The sequence below is a fragment of the Rattus rattus genome, chromosome 11, assembly GCF_011064425.1.
Source record: "Rattus rattus isolate New Zealand chromosome 11, Rrattus_CSIRO_v1, whole genome shotgun sequence".
Taxonomy (NCBI): Eukaryota; Metazoa; Chordata; class Mammalia; order Rodentia; family Muridae; genus Rattus; species Rattus rattus.
The window spans coordinates 36075004-36102113 of record NC_046164.1 but is presented as its reverse complement, the minus strand read 5'-3'; the positions used below and the strand labels follow the sequence as shown (position 1 = coordinate 36102113).

General features: G+C 36.2%; 1 pseudogene; it reads right to left on the bottom strand.

Annotated features, from left to right (window-relative positions):
- Positions 1-694: 694 nt before the first annotated feature.
- The window catches only part of LOC116911973, a 115820-nt pseudogene continuing 89404 nt past the window's right edge, over positions 695-27110 (bottom strand).

Below are 27110 nucleotides of genomic sequence, written 5' to 3'. Positions count from 1 at the left end.
GAGTTTATTTTGCAATGCTCGATGCAGAAGGCGTGAAATCACCTGTAATTCCAAGATCAATGAATCCAGATGTTTCCATGTGGCCTCTTTGAAACCCACATGTAAGTACATACAAACACAAAAAGATATGTGCATGTAAATAAATGATGTAATGATTTAAAAGAAAATAAATAAAGTGGGACCACCATGTGGGAGGAGGCCCTTCACTTCTGTATTCTAACATCTTCTATTATCAGGTAGATCTTTGAGTATTTTTAAATATTTCCTTTCTATTAGTTAACTAACTTATTCACTTTACATTCTAATCACATCCCCCTCCCCCATTCTCCTTCCAGTCTCCCCTCATACACCTCTGAGAATAGGGAGTTGTCACCCTGGGTACCAACCCATGCTGGAAACTCCATTGACTATGGAATTACATACATTCTCTCTCACTGAGGTCTGACAAAGCATCTCACTTAAGAGAACAGGATCTACAGTCAGAGCAACAGAGTCAGGATAAGCTCCCACTCCAGTTGTCAGGCAACCCACATGAAGACCAAACCACATATCTGCTACATCTGCTGCATATGGTAGCTGATGTTGCTGGTCTTCATGTGGAGTCCCAATCCCCTTCAGGTTACTCAAGTCTTTCCTCAACTCTTTTAGATGACTTCCTGAGTTTGTCTCACGTTACTGGGTCTCTCCATCCATTTCAGACACCTATGAAGTAGACGTTCTCAGAGGACAGTTTTGCTAAGTTCCTCTCTGTGAATCCAGGCTGACAGATACAAACGTAGCCTGAGACTCCAAGGTAGTTGAAGTAGGAAGGCAAGCCTGCAATGTGTCCCTATTGATCCTCTGAGAACATCTCGACAGACTGCCCTCAAATAGGTAGGAATTGCTACTGCATTCATTTATGTTTGTCTCATATAGGTCACCTGAGCATCCAGGCTAGTAGTGACAAATATAGCTGTCAACAGTGTCTTTACATGTTGTGACAGGGCGTTAACCAACAAAGAGGCACAAAGTCTCAGTGTGTCCCTGAGTACCTACTACCTATGCAGTCATAATAGCAGCTGTCTCCTGCATTCATGCATAGACTTCATTGGGGTTATGGCTGACTGGCACGTGCATCAAAGTTGAGTTCACAGTGGTCTCCAAGGAATCCAGGAGCACAGTTACAGAAATAAGCACAAAGAGCATCCTGACACAAGGCACCATGTAGACACAGCTGGGATCCACATTCATCAATTTCCAACTCACAGTTCCCGGAGAATTCTCTTGAAGAAAAACACACATGTATCTTCCTATCTCATTGAGGCATACAGACTCATTCATGCTGGGATCAGAAACACATTCACCCAATTCCAAATCACAATGCCTGCCTTGGTATTCAGGCACACAAAAGCAGGAGTGGCCATTGATTCTATCTGGGCACACAGCCCCATTATAGCAAGGGCTGGAAGCATACTAACGGTGATCTGTCTCATAGAACCTTCCAGCCTGTTCAGCAGGGTAAATACAGACAGGGTGACCAAGGTCTTTATGGAAAGTGCCTCCACGTTGGCAGGCTTTCCCTCCACAGGAATTAGTGGCAGTTTCATGGGTCAGCCCACTGTACCCAGGAGGACATTGTCACAGGAAATCCCTTTCTACTGGCATATTCAGACAAGTGACAATTTCTTGTCAGAGACTAGAGAAGCAAGGGTCTTTTAGAACTTCACATTCTTTGAATTATCAGCTATGTCTGATCAACAATTGTCTTGTGGAAAACCCTTGTGCATAAAATTGTTTTGACAATAATTTAAGAGATACCTGGCATTTTTTTTTTTTTACTGCAGAAAGACTCATGGCACCTCATACTACTGCAGCACTTCCTTGCCCACTGAAGCCAATCAGGTCTGCCTATTTAGGGGAGCAGAATCCACAGACAGCCAACAGAGTCAGAGTAAGTCCCTGCTTCAGTTGTTGGGCATATAAACACTTTGCTACACATCTGCTATATATATATGCCAGGATGGATAGGTCCAACCCTTAGATGCTCTTGTTTAGTGGTTCAGTTTCTGGAAACCACCAAGTGTCCAGGTTAACTGGACACTCTTGGTCTTTCTGTAATATCCCTATTTCTTCTGGGTTCCTTAGTCCTTCTCCCAACTCTTATACTACATTTCCTACTTAATGTTTGGGTGTGCGTCTTTTCATCTGTTTGGGTCAGGTGCTGAGAACAGTTATGGGAGGTTCCTGTCAGCAAGCATAACCGAGTACCATTAATATTGTCAGGGATTGGTTCTTGCATGCCTACACCTGTGCAGGAACAAATATGTTCTAGAAACTGAGGGAATGGCTACCCAATGACTGGTCCAACTTGAGATCCATCTCATGGGCAAGAACCAATCGCTGATAGCTGACTCTTTTGCACTTACTCTCCTTCACCTTTATTGGCAATCCTTGAACAATATGTGTAATATTGCTTAGCATCTATTTCAGCTAGAGATGTAGATATTGAAATCAATCTCCAACAAGAGAGGTTAGAAAGATAACTTAGAACACTTATACTTTAATCTTTGGTGTAACAGGATTTTATAAAAGACTGAGGGTAGTTCATTTACTCAATGATATTAACTTCATTAACTTTTGTGGGCTGTTATAACAAAATACCACAAACTGAGTAGCTGAAACAACAATTTATTATGTTGTTTATTATTATTTATGTTCTGTAATCTAGAATACCAATATAAAGATTCCTACTGAGTTTGGTGTTTTCTGAAAGCTGTGGAACAAATCAGTTACACACACATTGCTGAATTTTATCAGTGGTACCTAAATGAGGGGATAGTATGAATTTTTTTCTGGCCACATTTGTTATAGTCACTGTGAAGTCTATGACATGGGATAAAAGACAATGAGACATATTAGAATGGAAGGCATCTTCCTCATTTACAATGAGGATTCTCATTGTCTTTTCTGTTTTTGTCATTTGCCACAACATTAATGGCTAAGCATTTGTACAGATCATAAAGCTTTTCCTTCAACATTTTTAATGTCCAGAAATAAGAACTTTACTCTCAAACTCTTGAATCCCCACTTTATCTTAATATTTGTGGCATTGTTCGAAAATGAGAATAGCATGTAGGAAAAATTGTCTAATGAGCAGCAGATATAGGAAAGAGACATAGGCATATTGTGGAGACAAGAATTCATTGTGTGTCTTGGTGTAGAGAAGCAAAGGTTGTATTCAGCTTTGTGATATTTTTTAATTCTTTGCAGTTTGGGGAGTGGCAAATGGTCTCTTACTGATATGTTTCACATTCAAAATTTAACTTTTTAGTATGTGTGATATGGCTAGGGACTCTGTTGAAAACTATGAGTTACTCATGTTTTCAGGATAAAAGTAGGGCATGTAAAATAAAGGTAATGTATTAGTTTCCTGCCTTGGTAATAAAATACTACAGCAAGAGGAATGTAGATCAAAACGAGTTTATTGTGGCTTCAAGTCCCAGGAGGAGAGTCCATAATGGTGGGGGAAGTACAACAGCAGTCAAATGGGTAAGGAAGCTGGGCCATTACATCTTCAGCCACTAACATAAAACAGAGACAGTGAAGAGGTATAATGTGGAGGTTATGAACTCTGAAAGTCAACTTGTAGCAATGTACTTCTAACTTCTCCACCACATATAATAGTCATAATTCCCCAAATAACACACCAACTAAAACTAAGGATCAACTGTTCAATACTTACGCTATGAGAGAAGCTTCTCATTTGACCATAAATAAATAAAAAATGTGAAGGATTGTATGTCAGAAGGGCAAAGACAGGGGCCGCTCTTAAGTAGATTAGCATTCTTAACCTCTGTGACCATATTTATAGGGTACACAAATTTCAGTATTAGCCACAGCACATTGCCCAATTTGTATACATATGTTTGTTATTTTTGCCAAAGTATCCCTTAACAAACTGAGTAGAAATACTGAACCCATCAAACATAATTTTCTATTAAAATATGATTTAGAATTCAGAAAAATCTAAAAATCTCCTGAATATCTAGTAATAATTTTTCTTCCGGGAAGAATAGTTCATATGTCAAAATGAATAAAAATAAAATTAATGAAAATAAATTCTTATGTAAAATTTGAAGTAAAGCTTGGCAACATATTTTAAGACAATTTTTGTAGCAAAGTACAGTTTTTATCCTGGAAAAGCATCTTAATTTTTGGCTGGAATAGGAGGCAAAATTCTGTTAATTCTGTTTCTCAAAATTCAATAATTGGGGTTTCAATTTTCTGTATAGGAATCTGAGTTTGTTTCTTTCTTTCCAAAGAAATAAGCTTCCTCTGGTCTTTGACATATGATTTACAGGTTGTTGGTCTGAGACATTGGTACAAAAAGTCAATAATCCTTTAGGAAAATCCTGCCGAGACAGGGGATCATCTAATAGAAGGCATGCAATCAGAATCAATCCACCATTTAGGAGCAAATTTTCCTCTCCTTCGCTAGAGTCACCACCTGGGATGATTTCCCCAGAGTCTCTGGTGTTTGTCATCAGAACTCACTGAAGGATAAAGAATACAAAACTTTAAGCCCATGAGGAATGGTTGCTGTATGAAGCATCAATTGTCTAGTTTCAGAACAAGAAGAGACGGAAGAAGGAGTTATATGTTCTACTTGGAAACTTAGCAGAAATGAAGTGAGTGAGAAAGGAAGAACTAGTTCTTCACACTCCTTGAAGGCCAGCTTTAATGATGCTAATGTACTGTTCCTTTTAATGTCACTTGACATCCCTGTGGACCAAATATGGAAATGATTGGAGAACAACAAAACACAAGGAGGAAAATCAGGGTCTCTGAGCAATTTTATTACCTGTACCTAGTAGGGTAGTTTGAAAAGTCTTTGTTACATTCTTTTAAACTCTTCAGTAGCAAAGAAAACTGGTATCTTATATCCCTTCACACAAGAGAGTTAAAGAAAAATATTTGGTATTCTATTCACTGAAACAGATGTGTAAAATTACTGGGCCGCATTGTTGACAATGATGCTAATTGCTGACATGTAACAAATGATCATAAACAGTAGAAATTCATATTATGATACCCAAACTGTGCGATTTAAAAAAATAAGCTATTATCCTTACATATGCAAGGTCATCTAATAGTGGGAATCCAATATAAACCCCGAGAAAATACTAACTATAATAATTACAGTTTTTATAGTCTGCACTGAACCATAAAATTACAAAATTCTTGTACAACATAAAAATACAGAATGTTATTGTAAAATATATGAATATAATCTTTTCACTTTTGTAAAAATTTATTTTATTGTGTGTGAATGGATGTGTGTGTGTGCGCATGTATGTGAATGAGTATGTGTGTATGTGTGTGTACATGTGTGTGAATGAGCGTGTGTGTGTGTGTATGTGTGTGTGTGTGTGAGTGTGTGTGTGTGTATGTTCATGTGTGTGTATGCTTAAGCGATGTGTTTTTGGTTGCCTATTGAGGTCAGAATAAGGCTTCATGTTTGTGTTGGAATGGAACTTAAGTAAAAACACAGCCAGCACTCTTAAACACTGAGACATATATTCAGCTAAAAATATATATGGTGAAAAAATATGGTATCAGTGAAAGCAAGTCCTCAGAAATGAAAGTTGGGCATGGCAGAGCATGCCCGTAATCATTCTGATGTGGAAGCAGGCAATGAACTATTCAAGACTATCATAGAGTGTGCTTGATGCCATCTTGGGGCTACATTAGGGCCTATTACAAAAAAAATCAACCAACACACACACACACACACACACACACACACACACACATTATCAATTTTACATGTTAAACATGTGAAAATAGATTTTATATTTTACTTAAATTTAATAGCTATGTTAAAAAAATCTACTAGATGGTTTGAATGAATAATACCCATTGAATACTTTAGGAATCTAAAATGAGCAATGCAAATAATTAAGAATCACTTGGGCTGTATAGTATATACTTTTGGATAAATGGCTAATTAACATATAATCACTTACCAGTAAACAAATTCCTGAATTAATTTTAAAAGTTCATCATACCCAGTATGTGATACTATCATTAGAATTCATAATCCTCTCATACAAGCAGAATATGTTTGTTATTTAATGAAAACACCAGTGTCAGGTATGAGTTACTTCCATATTGATCAGAGAGCCCTTAAAAGTAACTGAAACATTGCCATCTCCCTTGATTGTTCACCATAGTTAGTGTTAAGTCTTCATCATTGAAAATAACGTCTATTTTAGATATAGCAAAATGCGAATATAAAATATATTGTATGAAAAAATACATAATATTTTAAATATCACATTATTTTGGATCTGATGCCAACCACAGAAGACTGATATCATACCTAATCCTAAAATCATTGTTAAGAAAATCATATGTCCTATGAGGGTATGCCCTACTTGTAAATTTATTGTTGTTCTGCTACATGGCCATGTCAAACCAGACTGTAAACATTTACATTTGTCCCCATAGATGTTTGCCCTTCTCACCATTGTTTAGATAGTTTTCTGGATATGGTGGGTTGTGGTTTCTACTTTGTGGCTACTATAACTCTGAGTTCATCTATATCAATTACCAATCATCTAAGGTGAAGGATCTTTGAAGATGAGTGTAAAAATGTAAGACCCAATGGATGATGAGGAGAAAGTGAAATGCTGTTCTCTTGCTATTTTCACAAGACTTATGCAAGACTAATTCAGTCCAAATTTCAGTGTGGATGGGATCCGGAGAAATTGCTCTTATCAGAGGTAGGATATTCAATTAATTGGAAGTAGATGATGCTGAGGGAGAAAAATAATCTCTTCCTTGGAAATACGATCCAATAGGTTATACATAACTCAGTGAATGTCACAAACCTATGTGTACATAAGCAGCTCAGATCAAAAAACATAGCTCACTAATAACAATAAAATAGAAGTTTTCCAGGAAAGACTTAAGGAAGTTGGACAGCAGTAGAAATTGTAACAGAGAAAGAGGGAACCATTTTGTGGTACCACACACACACAAATAAATACAGACAACTAAGGAATGCTAAGATCAGAAGAAATAGTTCTTTTCAGGGATAAATCCATAATCAGTTATCAAGAACCAGGTAGTATGCTCCGAAATTGCACACACACACACACACACAAAGAGGGATGAATATTGTGTATGTGTGTGTTTATGTATAATATGTATAAAATATTTAAATTATATTCATACATATAAACAAATATATTATAACATATATACATATATAAATTAGATATGTATAGTATATAAATTGTACATTATAATTAACTATAAATATATTTATATATATTCAATATATATTAAACTTTATAATATATATAAATTATATATATGCATATATGTAAAATCTCTGTGTGTCCCTGTTTATGCGTGTGTGTTTATGTTTGTAACAATACAGATTAAAGTTAAAAGAGGCCATGAACTTAAAAGGAAGCAAGAGGAGGCATACATACATCAGCAGTGTTGGAGGGAAAACAAGGAGAAAATTCTGTGAGTCCATTTTAATTTAAAAGAGGAAAGAAGAAGACAATCGCCACTAAGGACAAACACACAGAAAGAACCCAGCTTGACAGTCACAGCAGTCATTGTAGGGATGTGGTCGCATGTTCAGGAGCTGAGGTCAAGGATTCAGGTCAGCATTAGCACTTAAGACAGGAGAGAGGCATCACATGCTGGTTTCAGAAATATCTAGCATCTCTTGACTTTTTTCCCCAACACATGTTTTTAGTGATTATTTGGGAATTTTGCATAAGGCAGCCAGAACACTTCCCAGGTCTCCAGGGATTGCAGTCCCATGCTTATGACTATCCTACACCAGAAAAAGGAAAAAAAAAAAAAAAGAAATCATTAAATCCAGTTTGTGTTTCCCATGTATTCCCTGAAACATGATTAAACTGTGACTAACCCTTTAAAGAAAAGAGAGTCCTTCCCCACATACAGACCCACAAAAAGCCATTTATTATGGAAAGCTAGACTTTAGTACCCTCGTCACAATTTTTAAATTTTATTTTTTTTTATTTTTTACTTTATTCACTTTATATCCCACTCACTGCCCACTCCTGGTTACTCCCTCCTACAATCCTTTCCCTATCCCTCTCCCTTTCTCCTCTGAGCAAATGAGAGCTCCGCCCCCTGTCTATCTCCCCACCCTGGCACTTCAAGTTTTTGCTAGGCTCTGTGCTTCCTCTCCCACTGAGGCCAGACAAGGAAATCTAGCTAGAAGAACACACCCCAAGTACAGGCAACAGCTTTAGGAATAGCCCTCACTCCATTTGTTCAGGACCTGCATGAAGGCCAAGCTACCCACCTGCTACATTTGTGCTGGATGGCCTAGGTCCATCATGTGTATACTCTTTGGTGGTTCAGACTCTGAAAGCCCTGAGGATACATGTTAGTTCACTCTTTTGGTCTTCCTGTAGGGCTCCTATCCACTTCAGGGCCTGAAATCCTCTCTCCTCTTCTTCCAAAATAGTTCCCAAGCTTCATCCACTGCTTAGTTGTGGGTGTCTGTATCTGTCTGAGTCAACTGCTGGGTGGAGCCTCTCAGAGTACAGACATGCTGAATTCCTATCTGTATGCATAACAGAGTATCTTTAGTAGTTTCATGGATTGGTGCTTGCCCATGGGATAGGTCTCAATTTAGGCCAGCTATTAGTTGGACATTCCCTCAGTCTTTGCTCTATCCCACATGGATGTATTTCTTGTAGACAGGATACATTTTTTAGTCAAAAGTTTTGTGTGTGGTTCGTATCTCTAACTCTCCATTGGGGTTTCTTCCTGACTACAAGAAATGGCCTCTTCATGTTCCATATCCCCATCCTCACAATTTTTAAGAATTCTCTTCCATGGCTTCATGTCTAGGATGTTACATATTTTGGGGGTGTGGTGGGAGGAGAGCTTATCACAGGAGCCTTCTATGATGTTATAACTGTAATCATTGAAGCCACATCAAAAGTAGGTTCCTTATTCTTTACAGTCAGATGGACCACAGACCATGGACTTCCACGTAATTTCAGACATCTGGATTTGAAATTTCCAGACCTTGACTGGAAAATCCCAGGAATGAACAATGTTTACAATGGCATAATATCATTATATAGTGATTTATGCTTTTTCCTTTTTTAATTTCTTGAATTTAAGTGTAGGGAAGGTCAGGTAAGAACTATCTGTGGAACACAGGTTATGTCTGCTAAGTTAAAAACTTAAATTCATTAGAAATAAATTACTCCCCTTCCCATTCCTTATCCTCTCTCCTAACCTGCATCCTCCCTTGGGAACTCTATTACTCACTTTCTTTGGGTCTCTAGAATGTAGCATGGTTCTCCAATGCTTTATGGATAATGTCCATTTCCAAGAGAAAATATACTATATGTATCTTTCTAGCTCTGGATTACTTCATTCAGTGTAATTTTCTCAAGTTTCATTGTTTTGTCTGCAATAATATTCATGATGCCTTTTTTTTAAAGTATCTGAACAGTATTCCATCGTGTAGATGGACCACATTTTCTTTATCAATTCTTTAGTTGAGGGACATCTAGGTTGGTTCCAGCTTTGATCAAATGTGGGGAGGGGAGCAGGAGAGGCCTGGGACTAATAATGGGTGGTGGAGTTCCTGGTGACTAGCTGGAGGCCTGAGATGTGGGAGCATACAGGTTATATGGGGATGACTCCATCTGATACTCCTACAAGAGGAAGATAGAAATACTGAAGTGGCTACCTTCTGAAGGCAGCAGAACCTCCAGAGGATGGAGGCGAACGTCAATCTACCCCCAGTATCTTCAACCCAAAATTTATCTTGCCTATAAGATACGTAGAGACAGAGATGGAGCAAAGACTGAGGGAACAGACAAGTAATGGCTGCCCTAGCTCAAGACCCACTCCACTATTAATAATAGACATCTATGCTGCAGAAAGGAACCTAGCATAACTATCCCCCGAGTGGCTTCATTCAGGAGCAGATAGAAAGAGATGCTGAAACCCACAGCCAAACATCAGGCAGAGCTTTGGGTCTCCTGGGGAAGAGTTGGGAATAAAAGTGAACAAACCAGAGAGGTCATGGACACCACAATGAAACCTAGAGTCAACTAACCTGGAATCTTGGGGGCTCACCGAGCCTGGACCAGCAACTAGGGAATATGCTGGAGTTGGAACTAGACTCATTTATCATTTATCACTTATCATATTAGCAAATATGAAGCTAAGTCTTCATGTGGGTCCCCTAACAAGTGGCAACATTGAGGCAGATATGATCAAGAACTTCCAGTTGAAGGGCCAGAGAAATCGATCAGTGGGTAAGAACACATGCTGGCCTTACTGAGGACCACAGTTCAGGAATTAGCACTAGGGAACTTACAGTTACCTGTAACTCTGGCTTCAGCAGATGGGATGTGAAACTCTTGTCTAGCCTACTTAGGCACCTGCTCTTACATGGCATGGAGAAATAAAAGAGTGTACACACATTGAAAAAAAAGTAAGAAACTTCATTTGACAATACTCTCTCTTTGTCCATTAGAATTTCTTTACAGTTCTAAAGGTAGAAATGGGACATAGAAGAAAATGCAGGTGCAGCAATTATATCCCTTGCCAGCTGAAATTATGATTGTCTTTGCTGATTTTTAATCAGTGTAAAACCGGTCATCAAGATGACATGCCAATAGCTACAAAAATAATTTATGCTATATGATACACAAGAGGTGTATCTTCCAAAGATGTTGGAGAAATACGAAATTCAAGGGAAATAGGAGAGAATAGAGTAATTCTGTACAATGAGATATAAGTAAATTTTTCTTCTTGAGGGTGCACATGATAAAAATGACTGAAAATGTGCATACACTAAAGACAAAACAAGACAAAAACATAAACACTGAAGGAAGTCACAGAGCGCGCTTTCTTATAAATGTTTAGATTCCATGAAAAATGTGAATGTATACCTATTTATGAGGTACTGTGTTAACATTATGTAAAATGTTAGAATATTGAAAAAAGAATCATATGCTCCTGTAAATGCTGCCAACTGTGTGCATTTGTATGTATTCATACTGATCCAAAGCCTAATATTACTCAATATTTTTAACATTTTTATGAAAAAATGAAAGACGGTAGTAAGGAAATGATTAGTCCTTTCTCTTTGTTTGAAAGCAAGCTGTACGTTCTAATTTTCTTTCTGTAGCATCCTGTGCTAATCCATAATTATAGGCTTCACTCTGCAGCACTTGTCAGGAATGATTTAATGGCTACTGAAATAACGGATTTGTGATCACTCAGGATGGTCATGAGTCAGCCAACTTAACTGTGTTAGAGCTAAATGCTCAGCTCCTATGCAGCGAAGTTTATTCTTCAAACTCAGTCCAACTACCTTGCATGCATTTAACTGAATAACTACTCCCCATCCATACTAATTTCATTCAAAAACGTCTGTCTATTCCTAAAAGTCAGAAAAAGTCATTGGTTCTGACAATCATTATGGGTTTTCACAGTTTGATTAATCTTTTCACGTTGATATTCTGGGATTAGCAATGGGTTTGATTGCCCCTAATCAATGATGTATGGCAGCTATAAAGATGAGTGATCAAATCCACAGTGGCAGAGCCAGGGGGACTTTAAGCTATCATTCATGCACTGATTAGTTAAAGCTGCAGGCTTGTAGAAGATCTTTAGTGAAGGTGAGGTTTAATTTGAAATTCTGGATCAGTCTCTAATCATAATATTTCTGATTTTGCATTTGTATATTTTAAATAAACACTGAGAAATATATATATGTGTGTGTGTGTGTGTGTGTGTGTGTGTGTGTGAAAGAATTTTAAAGTTCTCTTGACATGGTGATATTGTATGTGATTTGAGGTGGGCATTAAAAATTCATACTACCGGGGTTGGGGATTTAGCTCAGTGGTAGAGCGCTTGCCTAGGAAGCAAAAGGCCCTGGGTTTGGTCCCCAGCTCCAAAAAAAAAAAAAAAAAAAGAACCAAAAATAAAAAGAAGTAAAAATTCATACTACCTTATCTTCCTATGATATGCTGATCTTATAGAATCATATATATATATATGTATATATATACGTATATATATACATATATATATATATATAATTGTATAATTGCTTGGACTTGGTTTGATATAAGATTTTTATGATAAAGTGATTTTTATCTCATTCAGGAGTAAAGGAATAAATATAGCAAAAATACTATCTGGTGTACTTTGCTGAACAATGCTCTACTCAATGACAGCTTAGTCAAGGAAGAAATAAAGGAAGAAATTAAAGACATTTTAGAATTTAATAAACATGAAGGCACAACATACCCAAACTTATGGGACATAATGAAAGCAGTGCTAAGAGAAAACCTCAGCTCTAAGTGCTTCCATTAAAAAAACTGGAGAGAGCATACATTTGACAGCACACCTCAAAGCTCTACAACAGAAAAATCAAATACACCCAACAGGAGTAGACTGCAGGAAAAAAATCAAACTCAGGGTGAAATATATAATTATAATGGTAGATGATGCCTTTCATAAGCAGCAATGAAATTTGGGAGGAAGTAGGTTGGTATGTCAAGGGTAAAAGCAAGAAGAGAGGAGAAAGAAAAGGCAAATAAATAATTTAATTATATTTTAATGAGGTAAAAATTAACTTTATTTAAAATTAATATTTTTGATTTTATTTTTCTCATATTTTATTTGTCCTCTGAATATTTTCTATTAAGTATTCTGATCATATTCACCCACATTCATCTAACCCATCTCAATCACCCCACCCAATTTTGTGTTCTCTTTAGAAAAAAAGACATCAAGTCACATTTCTTCTTCCAAGATATTCTTGGATTGGTGGCCTTCCAATGGAGCACTGTCTACTTAATAGAGCTACACTCTTAAGGGAAACTGACTTTCCCTCTCACAACAAATATAATTTGCTGATAACCACCAAGTATGGATGGGACTGCACACACATCTCCCCAGTCACTGCTGGGGTTCTGTCTGCCCTGAGACTGCAAGGAATTGTGCACATTGCCACACTCATTGTGAGTTCACAGGTGAAACGCTCTAGTTCTGTCTAGAAACAGTTCTGATGAAGGTCGAGCGGTAAATTCATCCTTGAGTATAGTTAAGTCAAAATATATTGCCTAATACTTCATCCATTAAGTAAAACAATAATAGTAGATTCCTTCCTATGGTCTGTGAACAGAATAATAGAAAGGATAAATAATAAAATATACATTGTCATTATTAATAAATTGACAGCAGTGTATTACTGATAGTAACCCAACAAATACCTAATACAGTCCAGAAGTCTAAAAGGCTAGGACTATTCAAGACATGTGAATGTGCTACAATTACCTTGACCTTTTCTTTAACTACTAAATATTTAGACCAATTATTGAAAGTATTTTCTCTAACCAGGACACTAACCTTCATGTTAAGGAACAACTAATTCAATATGCAATTTCCAGTACTTAAGAAATTTCCATTTTCTAAGGAGTTCCCAAGGAATTGGGGGATGTATCTTTTCTATTATATTAGAAGATCCAATGGGGTAGCATCCCCATTGGTGCTTTTAGATGTAACAAGGAATTCTCCCAAGATTCAGGTCCCTTTCCTCTCTATGCAAAATAAACTTTAAAATAGGGCTATGTGATGATGCCATCAATTTGTCCACTTTCAGTTGATGCATACTAGTATCTGCACATTAATTGGTTACTTTAATGGAAATTTTTGTATTATTTCTCTTATTAAATATTAGTTGGGCAAATTTGTAAATATTGTATATATATATAATTTTGCTATAAATCTGCAAAACGCCTTATGTAAGATGCTATTAATTATTAATATCCCTGACAATTCTTAATAAAATGAACATGTATGACAGAAATAGAATGCGTAAAGTAAAATCTGAATATATTACCTTATAAACAAAAAAAAAAGAATAAAGGCAGTAGATAGATGAACGCAGAGTTATTTTTCTAACTCACTATATGCCCAAATATGAGAATTGACCTGAATTTTATAAGAATTAGCAAGCATGTTGTAAATGAATTCCTCAGTGTCTGAGATTAAATAGTTATCGATAAGTTTTCTCAATGCAAGCTATTATTACAAGATTTGAGATGCTAATTTTTTCCCTCTTCTCTTGAAACCATATTTTGTTCCCATGTCAGTTAATGTACAGCTTTTGAAACAGCTATCTTAAAAATACAACTGCTTACTTGAATTACACAACGGACCTTAGGTTGAATGGTTATAAGATTAAAGGTGATTGTGATTTATAAAACCTGTAAGACACCGAGGGTTGAAAGTGATGGGATACAAGCAGAGCCAATGCTGATTCCTGTGGTGCTATAGTAGTTAGTCAAACAAAAAGGTTACTGCCATTCATTTAAACAAAACTGGCACTCCATGTACCTTCACTGTCAGACAAGATGCAATTGAGCAATGCTTTTGTTGAGCATTATAAAGGGCATGAGTGATGGGGATAGGGATGAGGCAAGGAGAGGGAAGAAAGCTATTTCTTCCATTGATAGCCAACACAAGGGAAAAAACTTTTTTCTCTGGCATAGTATCAAATGACTTTTTAAATGACCCCAGCAGTTTCTTCTCAAAGAAAATGTTTCTAGGTGGGAGATTCAAAGGTTTATTATCATCTCAATGGAGGAACTAAGAGAAAAAATATTATAGTTTCCTTGGAGACTAGTATGCTGTTTTGCTGGGCTGAGTATACAAGAGTCATAGCTCCTGTTTTATTAACCTAGCTCTTCTGATAGGAATGTATTGCATGTGTTAGAACATGCACTTGAACTATCATCCCAGCTAAGATGGGCCGAGTAAGGACTTCAGTAGTTATTCACATTTTTAATAGTTTTATTTGATTAAAAACAAAAATATTTTTGAAGATAAATCATTGTATTATTTTGGAGCAAAAAATATAATGATAATTTATCACAACCTCCAATTTGAATTATGTTGTACTAAAATGAAATATTTGTTAAATATTTTGCTGTTTTTAATCTCATACTCTTCCAAAAAAATCTAATAATCACCAGCATACCTATTTGTAATTTATTGTATATATAATTTATATTTTACATATATTTATATATTTATATTTTACATTATTATATATAGTGAATTTCTAATTTCCTCCTCAATGCCAAATGCATATGTGATATAATTATCACCAAATTAGAATAATAAGTAGAATACCAAAATGTTATACTGTTGGGTTTAAAAAACATTTGAATAAAAATTTTGTTTTTATGTAATATAAATAAATTAAATCTTATTTGGGTAATATTTAATCATATAAGTTTCAGGATGAGAGCATAACATGAATACTCAACTTAAAATTAATTGTTTGAATATCATCCAAATAATTTTTGACTCATTTGAAACGCTAAAATAGAGTAACTGTTGTTACCATGTTTTAAACCAATGATAATAACTAATTTTTTTTGCCTTTTACTCTGCTTTGTTCCAAAAGACGTCTCACAATGCCGTAGGTGCACATGCTCTACTATGTTCATAGCAGCGTTATTTGTGATAGCCAGAAACAAGAAACAACCCAAATGTCCTTCAACAGAGGAATGGATTCAGAAAATGTGGTACATCTGCACAATGGAGTACAACTCAGCTATTAAGAACAAGGATATCTTGAATTTTGTAGGCAAATGAATAGAACTAGAAAAAAAACCATCATAAGTAAGGTAACTCCAACTCAAAAGGATATGCATGGTACGTACTCAGTAGGTGGATATGAGACAAAAAGTACAGAATACCCAGGATACTTTCCACAGAACTCAAGAAGGCTAACAAGATGAAGGGCCCAAGTGAGGATACCTCAGTCCCATTTGGAAAGAGAAGAAAGAAGTCACTGGAGGGTCTGGGAGGGAGGGAAGGTCCTGGGCAAGAAAGGGGACAGAGAATGGAAGAAGTGAACATGATTAAGTTTTGGGTGTGGGAACAGGACTGACGTCCTGAGGGTCAGCAGAAAGAATGGAAAATAAGCAACCTCCCGAGGTAGGAGATGGGGGATGTGAGGGTGGGAGTCGGGCTCTAGAATGTATCAGAGACTGTGAGGTAAAAGACTCTTAGGTCTCAAAAAAGGGTCCTTAGATGAAATGCCAGACAGTGGGGAAAGGGAACATGAAGAGTCCACCTGCAGTAGAAAGACAGGGCATGAAGAGGAGGGATGGGGTTGCAATACCACAGTGAAAAACTCTGACCCAGTATTGTTCCTGTCTGAAAGAATTGCAGGGACAAAAAAGGAGAAGAGCCTGAGGAAAAGGAGGTCCAGTGACAGCCCAGAGTGGGATCCATGTCAGGGGGAGACCCCAAGGCCTGACTGTATTACTGATGCTATGGTGGGCTTACAAAAAGGGGCCTATCCTGACTGCCCTCCAAAAGGCCCAATGAGCAGCTGAAAGACTGTCTCAGATGTTTATACCTAACCAATGGACAGAAGCTGCTGACCCCTGTGGTTGAATTAGGGAAAAGCTGGAAGAAACTGAGGAGGAGGGTGACCCTATAGGAAGACAAGCAGTCTCAACTAACCTAGACCCCAAGGATGTCTCAAATACTAAGCCAGCAACCAGGCAGCATATACCAGCTGATATGAGACCCCAACATATATACAGAAGGGGACTGCTGGGTCTGGACTCAGTCAGAGAAGATGCTCATAATCTTTGAAAGATTTGGATCCTTAGGGAGTAGGGAGGTCTAGTGGAGTTGGAGGTGTCATGGGGACATCCACTTGGAGAGTGGGAGGAGGCGTGGGTAGTGGAACAGAGGGTAGACCAGGAGGGGAATAAAGTATGGACAGTAACAAAAGAAAAAAAACAGTCTCCTATGTTTCTGTACACCATATCTATTTCTCCACTAAACCTTTATTGTCAGTCAAAAAAAAAAATAAAAGAATGAACATGAATGATTAGGATGAGCATATGCCTGAGACTTCCATATTTAACATGGGCCTAGGAAAAGGATACAGAGTATCATGTAGTTATTATGGTTTCATCTCAGAAATGGTTAAAAATTTCACACAAGTTGGAGTGATTTGAATAGTCATGGCTGCCATAGAATGATGTTTTTACATGCTTGGCTCTTCGGGTGTAGCACCATTAGAAGGTGTGGCCCTGTTGGAGGAAGTGTCTCCGTGGAGGTGTGCGTTGATGTTTCCTATGGTCAAACTCTTTCAGGTTTAGAATCTTGTACCCTTCTGCTGTCTATGGGTCAAGATGTAGAACTCTAAGTTCTTTCTCTAGTACCATGTCTGCCTGGACACTACCTTGCTTCCTGCCATGCTCATAATAGACCAAACCTCTGAAATTGTAAGCCAGCCTCAATTAAATGTTATTTATAAGAGTTGCCTTGGTCATGTCTCTCAAATTTTCAGGATAGGCTAAATAATACTATCTTAATATGTTTGGAATATTGTGAAAATATGAATTTTACCATTATAGAAATTTTATGTAAGTAGAATCACACTAGTAGGTTTATCTAAGAGAACAGAACTGATAGATTGAATGTATTTAGTTGTATATGAATATATTAAAATAATTGTATTATACATGTAATATTATAATGTTAAATATATTTAAAATGATTCATTTGGTTAGATTACAAACTTCCATTTGGATAGTCCAACAATGACTACCTCCCAACAAAAACACCAGGTATCTGGTCTTCAGTCTCTATTGAACCCTCAATGAACTAGATTCTACTATAAGATAAAAAGAATGCTGCAGCAGCACAGTAGATGAACTTGCCAAAGAGAGTGAAGGCAAACAGGCAAGAAGCTTTTGCTTCTTGCCCTTTTATGTGGGCTGCCACCATGAAACCCAGTCAAGAAAAGAAAGTCTGTTATAGTTATTCCTAGTGGCGTGGGACTTAGTTGGTCCCATATGTTGTCACATTGACAACCAGGATTTATCATTCCATGTGGTACTTCTGCTTGACTTTATCATGTAAAATAATTTGAAGATTTACCTAAGGAAATATTCTGATATTTAGTTAACAACCTTAGGCCTTCACAAGCCTGCCAATTAGTATAAATCCTGTCTCATTACTATCAACATTAAAGTGTCCTGGATGGACAAAGAAGATTTGATTTACATGGTGATTGGTCTATGAATATGTCGGTTGCTTTTGTCTGTTGTTTTTTTTTTTACAGTAGTGACCCTATGAATATGTGTACATATGTTTATGTATTAACTTACATTCATTTCTTTGGGTAGGTGCACAAGAGTTGGACTACTGAAACACATAGTAATATCTGCAATAATATACCATAAACTACTAAAATATCTTTCATAGTAGCTCTATAATTTTATGTACACATGAACAATTTATTTCAATTTTTGCTGCCCTTGACAACAGTAGTTGTTATTTGATTTTATTAAAATATCCAATTTGTCATAAAGTGGTATATCATGGTCATTGTAATTGGCATTTTCTAACTAAAATTTTTAAACCTACTTCTCTGTGTTTTTTGATATCTGTTGTCTTCTTTGAAGAAATATCTGTTCAGAGACTTTGATTAATTTTAATTGGATGGTGTGACATTTCACTTTTAAAGTTTTAGAATGATTTCAAAAATAAATCAAAGTGAAGTTTTTCTTCTAAAATGTAAGATATCCATTTTTTTCTGATTCTACTAGCTGTAGGGTCATTTACTTTTTATGCATGTTGGACCATGATTTGAAAATACATGTTAAGTAGTGCTCATGTTTCTGTTTTTTTAAGTTGCATTTTATGATACATGGTATTGGTTGTTTAAGTAAAAATCCTATTTGAAATGAAGAGCATTATTAATTTTATTGCTTCCTACATTAGGTTATCCTATATTTCAAATTGATTTTTAGGTTCTTCCAATCTTCTTTTATTTTTATTAATGTATACTACTTTTACATAGTAATTCCATCTTATATATGCTTATATGGTACCCTGATCATTATCCTATACCTATTAGCCTTATTTCCCACCTTTCTGTGATACACGTCCTGTCCCTAATAAGGTCCCTGCTTAGATCACAAACCTCCACTGCTAGATTTACATATGAAGAGAAGTGTGTAATAGTTCATGCTTCTGGTTCTGGCTCTTTTTTTTCTGCTTACTGCTTGGCGTGAAATTAAGATCAGCACACCTGATTTCTTTCTTTATTGTTTTCAGATTATGGCTTCTTTTAATCCTTTGCTTCCTGTTCATTTGTACTATCATTTTTTAAATGATGTTTTCGTACACACCATATATTTATATTTATATATTTCTGTCCATTCTGACAGCCCTTAACCGATGTATGCATAGCGTTCAGACTTAATGTGATCATTGGACCCAGTTGTACAAATTCATGGTATATTTGTGATGATTTTATACTTCTGGCGTTTATTCTTTTTCTGTGTATGTTTATTTCATTCTGTCTGTATGACTTTTGAGACTATGTGTCATAATAATTCAGGCAAGCTTCAAATTCAAGATCCTCTCCAATCTGTCACCTGAATTCCAGGACTAAAGCTATGTACCAGCACAAACATCTTGTCCTCTGTGTTTTCTATTTTCTTGAAGCAAGAGAAATTAATAGCTTAATATTTTATAGTGTTCTCTGTGGATACTACAATAAAAATATAAAGGTTATATAAACACTCCTTTTTAGTTACTTGGAATAGGATACCGTATCTGAAGAAAAAGTAACTTACAGAGGATTTATTTCAACCCATGTTTTAGAGCAGTTGGCCTATCATGACAAGCAGGGTGAGACAAAGCAGAATAGTTCACATTTTAGTAGGCTGGAAGCAGAGAGAGAAAAGTTGAAGAGAAAAGGTTGTGCTCTTCTGGCTTTCTCTTCCTGTATTTCAAACCCCAACTACTTTCATGTGGCTATCCACATTCTGAAAGTTCATACTTTTCTGAAAACACCTTTATGAATTCACACAGTGGTGCCCCGATCATCTTGTACTTCAGTTTAAATCCAGTTCAGCTGACAACAGATATCAACCATTATGCCCTGTTTCAAATATTGTTATATCACACTTTTAAATGTTTCTTACATACTCTGTGGCATTGTGATCAAGTTCCCAGACCACTTTTACACATGTTGCAACCACCCCATATGTTCCTGGCTTGGAACAATCTCCTCTAAAAGATTTGATACAATAAGGTATAAAATTCCACTCTGTGTTCATTTAGTCCTTAAATATTTTTACTTTCTTTGTTTAAGTCATATATCTTTCACTTATAGTACACTCTCCTCCAACAAATTCTTTTAATATACTGATTTGTGATTCAACACCACAAACTATAGAGCCTAAAAAGCAGAAATTTTTCTTATGGTTCAGTAGATTTTAGTTTCAAAACCCAGGTGTCAGTATGTTAAGTTTATAATAAATAAGCTTATATAGTTTGAATTTTCAGTTCTATTTTTATCATCTACCAGTCTTTATGTGTCTATGTAGCTATCTATCTATCAATTATCTATGTATCTATCTATCTACCTATCATCTATATATCCAGCTATCACCTATCAGTTTATCATTTTTATGTATATAGTTATCTAATCTCTCTCTCTCTCTCTCTCTCTCACGCACACACACACACACACACACAGAGAGAGAGAGAGAGAGAGAGAGAGAGAGAGAGAGAGAGAGAGAGATCAGGATCTTGCACATTTGGAATGAACTTCCAATCATTTCTTATCTTGGAAGCCTAAATGACACAGACAAATGTGTTCTATGGACGAGAAATGTCATTATTGTTAAGTAGATTTCACTAATGGAGCATTTCCTCTAAACTGTCTTAATGAAATATCCAGATATTTTTATGTTTTTAAAACAATTTGTCCTGATTTTCTAGGAAATAAATCTGTTGAATTTTTCAGGTGACACTGCAAGTAATGAGAACTGTTTCTCTCCAAGTGATGGGAGCTCCTTGAAAGCCCTCAGCAATTCCTATCAGTAAATTTTTTAGGTATTTAAGCTGTCAGATAAAGACCTTTTTGATCTTCCATAAAACTGTTTATTTACTGCCTGACAACAGATACTACAGCAATCCCACACTCCCATTAATTTCACAAATACATCCTGTGGCATGTTTAATCCTAGCTACTGCTCATCTGTCTATCTTGCTTCTTCCTACTTAGTCCTTCGTAGATTTCCTGGATAGCTCAACATCATTTTCTCAACAGATTAAAACATGCCTTATTTTTAAGACTACCAGATGGAGTCCTGGGTATTTTTCTCTGTGTTTGTAAATCCTATGCATTGCATACATCTATTAAGAGAACACATATCCATAATGGACTTGTCCATGCGTTTCCATCTTATGAAATACATGAGAGTTTGTAAGAATTATGCCTTCTAGAGTAACTTAGATAGAAACTCTTATAACAGATATCAGAACCATATTCATATTTTCATGCTTCTGCAGCCCTATGTTATCTCTCATTCTTCCATTTCATTTTTAAGTGTGAAAATCAACCAAAGAAAGGTATAAAGGGCTTCCCTCGGGTGAACAGTCAGGTTTTTGTTTTTTGTTTTTTAATTGAAATAATGCACTTTGTATTAAAGTTTCTTTCCTCTGAGTAAATCATTTTGGATACAAAAAGGTATCACTTATATGCAATATTTTTTCATGGCAGCTACTAAATCCTGATTATTTGTAAGCATTAGCAAAGAGTTTTGCTTCTAAAATAAAACATTATAAAACATTTCTTCCACATTATCTTTCTCTCTAATTCTCTAAAATACTTTAGGTTAACCAATAAATAAATTCCACAGGTAAAATAATTAAGTGATATTAAAGGCAATGCAAATTTTAAGTTGGTTAAATGTCAATAGTCTGGGTAAATAGGATGTTTCAGGGATGCTTCCTGTTGCTGCCACAATGTATTTGAACAGCAACAGTTTAGGGATACATAAACAAATTGAGAAACAGACTGAAGAGAGTGTAACCTATTACATACATACATAGATACACACACACACACACACACACACACACACACACACACACACACACACACACACACATATATATATATTGCTTTTTGCAGGATATGAAGTCAAAAATTCACAGAGACTCCTAAGAACGATATCATAGTGTGTTATTCTTATGATAAATGCCACTGGCTAAAGATGCATGCACTGATGAAGGCAGGCTAAAACCTCAAATGAGATTCAAGTGCTGCATTTGAGTTCATCACACAGGGAGTTCTTATCTTATCACATGAAGCATAAACAAAACTACATCTTTCTGAAAATGTGCTAATGTGACATTAAACATGACCTTTGAGCAGCTGATTGAAATGCAAGTTTTAAAAAAGGAAAACTAATTTCTCATCAAATGGCATATGAATCTGTATAGTTCCACTAGAAACACTTTTTAAAGTTCGATTAAAAGGATTAATTTATATTATATTAGTTTATATTATATGTTTCTTTTATGGTAGTCTAAATTCCAGCAGTGTGTTTTTTTTTCTTTAATAATTTTCAGGCTTGAAAATTATTAATGAAAACTAACATGCACATCATGAAAAAACTAAATTGAAACCTAAATATATTAATTCTATAAATAAAATGCCAGGCATACATATTTCTAGTATTCTTGAAATGAAAAATAGTCAATCAGGAACCATGTCAATTGGCATGGAATTATCCTATGTGAGATTAAATGTAACGTTAATTAATGTAATCCTGAGAAATCTTCTGAATTCCAATACCCTCAGAAAATATTCCATAGACTATGTTTTAAATTCACTTCTTAGAGTATTGGAGAGAAGAAATTAGAAGTAGGATATTATGGCTGTGGTACAAGGAGAAAGGGATTTGCTCATGGTTGTCTTGTGAAACCCTGAGAAAGTAAATACTCTAAATACATGAAAGTGAGCACTGAATTGTCTTACAGTGAGTTCTGAGTCCTGTGTACAGATCACATCCAATTAAAATGAGAGCCTCCATACTGTCAAAGGAATTATGATTTGGGAAATAAACAAAAGAATATCTAACAGAATGTCAAGCAAAATTAGGTATGGAAAATGCATATCTGTTATGTCTTTAATTTCAAAGAAGACCAATAGTTTTTCATTTAGGTTGAAAAAAATGAGATAAGTAGGTAATTATTAATCACATATTTTTACCCTTGGCTAGGAAGCTAGGAATCTGTGATGTGGAAATTCATAAGTGAAATTGATTTGTTCAAGATAAATGACAAAAAAATCTTAATGTTACCTTTATCTAAAAGAAACAAAACAATTGACCATGTTGTTACTTCTTGAACTTTCCATCATGATCCATCATGATCCAGGTCTCTCTCTCTCTCTCTCTCTCTCTCTCTCTCTCTCTCTCTCTCTCTCTCTCTCTGTGTGTGTGTGTGTGTGTGTGTGTGTGTGTGTGTGTGTGCATGAGCAAAGTCACATTTCTCAGCATGGAAAAACAAAGAAAACCAAAACACTGTATCCTGGTAGCATCAAATGGCAAGGTTTGAGAGGAACTGTGAAGATACTGTGACATCCTTTATATGCCTGGTGTTCCAAATGCTCATTCCCACGTTTACCTTATCCTTGTGACTCCAAGGAGAATGCTCTCACATCTATTAGTTCACAGAAAAGAGAACACTCAGGACTTTTTTGTGGATCATTTTGCCAATTTGCTGAAACCCAGTGAGTATGGACAGCTACAGGCATGTTATGCTGTCCTGGGGACTGTAAAGTGTGAGTTGCGGCTCAGCCATATTCTGAGACATCCCTGAGTGATTGTGATGAGGGGAAACACTCTTAGGTGTGAGAACACAGCTAAGTATTTCTATGAATTGTCTTCAAATATGAACTTCAGGTATATGCTGATCTGTGTATGGCTAGATATTGAAAGAAAGATAGATACTTTAGAAGAAAGTTCACTGGAAAATTAGTGACAATGGAATTTCTTCATTAAAAAGTAGGTCAGTATTGGAAAAACATGATGAATGGGTATGAAGACAAATTGAAGAGACCGTGCAAATGTGTACGGCACTTATGAATGCTTGTTGAAGGGAAACTAACCTTAGCTGAAAGGGTTTTTAAAACAAAGCAGATAGAAAGATCTACTGAGTGCATATGAGAATCTTTTTACAGTGACCTTGCATTACCCAATGTGATCGTAAAACAGCCATGAAGAATGCTATTTTTCACGAAGTATAAACTCAGTAGCATAGACTCCCATTGAGGTCATCATGACTGGATCACTACTCACTGTCTAAGTTCCAGGAGACAAAAACGACTCTGAATTCCAGGACGGTTTTATTGCCCCAAGAAATCAGCAAGTTGTTTAGTGCTCAGTTGACTTCATTGTCTATGTCCAAAATTGAAGAGAGAAAATTTGTCCCTAATGAAACCCTATGCTTGCCCTGTTTATGAATTTGCCTGCACTGTGTATATAAGAAAGTAATATTAAAAATCTAGTAATACAGAATGTAATGTTAGAATTCTAGTAAGAATCGAATTCTAGGCTCTGTTTTGTAGCAGTCATTCCTCTCTTTCACAGACAATGCTGATACTGGATTGAGCTATTTTCTGTGAGTTACTAATAGATTTGAGAGTACCACCACAATTCACTTAAAATGTGAATTAACATAAGAAGGGTGACACATCCTGTGGCCCATTCTTCTTCCTTGCCTCCTACATGGAAATCACAAGCCTGGCTCTGAACAAACCCATCTTCAAAGATGTGTCTAAGAAGAGATTTCCAATTCTACCCTATGGACTGTGATTCCCTGCAGAGTTTCCTCATACAGTTGGTCTCAGATGCTGAGGCCTGAATTCTCCTTAGAGTTTCACTAAGCTGTTGTCCTTCTTTCTGTTTGTAAAGCTGTTAGTAACTCCTCTTTTTTTAAAATTGGGTATTTTTTATTTACATTTCTATTGTTATTCCATTTCTTGGTTTCCCATCCATAAGGCGCCTATCCCATCATCCTCCTACTTCTTCTATAAGGGTATTTCAGCTCCCCAAACACTACCCCTTCCCTCCTCCCTGCCTTGAAATTCCCCTACACTGGGGGTCCAGCCTTGGAAGGACCAAAGGCTTCTCTTCCCATTGGTGCCCAACAAGGCCATCCTCTGCTACATATACAGCTGGAGCCATGGGTCTGTCCATGTGTATTCTTTGGATGGTGGTTTAGTCCCTTGGAGCTCCAGTTGGTTGGTATTGTTGTCTTTATGGGGTTGCAAGGCCCTTCAGCACCTTCAATTCTTTCCCTAACTCCTCCAATGGAAACTGTTTCTCAGTTCAATAACTCTTCTAATAAACGTCATAAACTCTAGTATCTCGTTTTATACAGAGATCTTGATCCTTGGACTTAAGCTTTGAACAGGGCAATAAGAAAGGATCGATCTACATTCTTCTACATGTTGACTGCCAATTGAACCAGCATCATTTGTTGAAAATGCTATCTCTTTTCCCCTGGATGGTTTTAGCTCCTTTGTCAAAGATCAAATGACCATAGGTGTGTGGGTTTATTTCTGGGTCTTCAATTCTATTCCATTGATCAACCTGGCAGTCTCTGTACCAGTACCATACAGTTTTTATCATTATTACTCTGTAATACAGCTTGAAGTCAGGGATGGTGATTCACCCAGAAGTTCTTTTATCGTTGAGTATAGTTTTGCTATCCAAATGAATTTGCAAATTTCTTTTTTAACTCTATGAAGAATTGAGTTGGAATTTTGATGGATATTGCATTTCATTTGTATGTTGCTTTTGACAAAATGCCCATTTTACAATATTAATCTGATCAATCCATGAGCATATGAGATCTTTTCATTTTCTCAAATGTTCTTCAATTTCGTTCCACAGAGACTTGACATACTTGTTATACAGATCTTTCACTTGCTTAGTTAGAGTCACACCCAGGTATTTTATATTATTTTTGACTGCTGTGAACGGTATCATTTCCTTCATTTCTTTTTCAGCCTGGTTATCCTTATAGTAGAGGAAGGTTACTGATTTGTTTGAGTTAATTTTATATCCAGTCACTTTGCTGAAGTTGTTTATCAGGTTTAGAAATTCTCTGGTGGAACTTTTGGGGTCAATTAAGTGTACTATAACATCATCTGCAAATAGTGATATTTTGAATTCTCCTTTTCCAATCTTTATTCCATTGACCTCCTTTTGTTGCCTGATTATTCTGACTAGGACTTCAGGTAATATATTGAATAGGTAGGGAAAAACGGGACAGCCTTTTCTGGTCCCGGATATAGTGTGATTGCTTCAAGTTTCTCTCCATTTATTTTGATATTGACTATTGATTTGCTGTATATTGCGTTTACTATGTTTAAGTATGGGCCTTGAGATCTTGATCTTTCCAAGTCTTTTGACTTTAAGGTGTGGTGAATTTTGTCAAATGCTTTCTCAGCATCTAATAAGATGGCTATGTGTTTTCTGCCCCCCTCTGAGTTGTTTATATAGTAGATTACATTGGTGGATTTCCATTGAGCCATCCCTGCATCCCTGGGATAAAGGTGACTTGAACACAATGGATTATCATTTTATATGTTCTTGGATTCAGTTTGCGAGATTTTTATTGATTATTTTTGCATTGATATTCATAAGGGAAATTTGTCTGAAGTTCTTTTTCTTTGTTAGGTCTGTGTTTTCGGTAAAACATAATTGTGGATACGTAGAAGGAATTGGGTAGTGTTCCTTCTGTTTCTATTTTGTGGGTTTAGAAAGTTTGGGTATTAGGTCTTCTATGAAGATCTGATATAATTCTGCACTACACCCATCTGGTCCTGGGCTTTTATTAGTTGGGAGCTTTATAGTGACTGCTTCTATTTCTTTAGGAGTTATGGAACTGTTTAGATGGTTTATCTCATCCTGATCTAACTTTGGTACCTGGTATCTATCTAGAAAATTGTCCATTTCATCTAGATTTTCCAGTTTGGTGAGTATAGGCTTTTGTCATAGGATCTGATAATTTTTTAATTTCCTCATATTCTTTTGTAATGCCTCCCTTTTCATTTCTGATTTTGTTATTTTGGATACTGTCTCTGTGCCCTCTGGTTAGTTTGGTTAAGGGTTTATCTATCTTGATGATTTTCTCAAAGAACCAGCTCCTGGTTTTGTAGATTTTTGAAATAG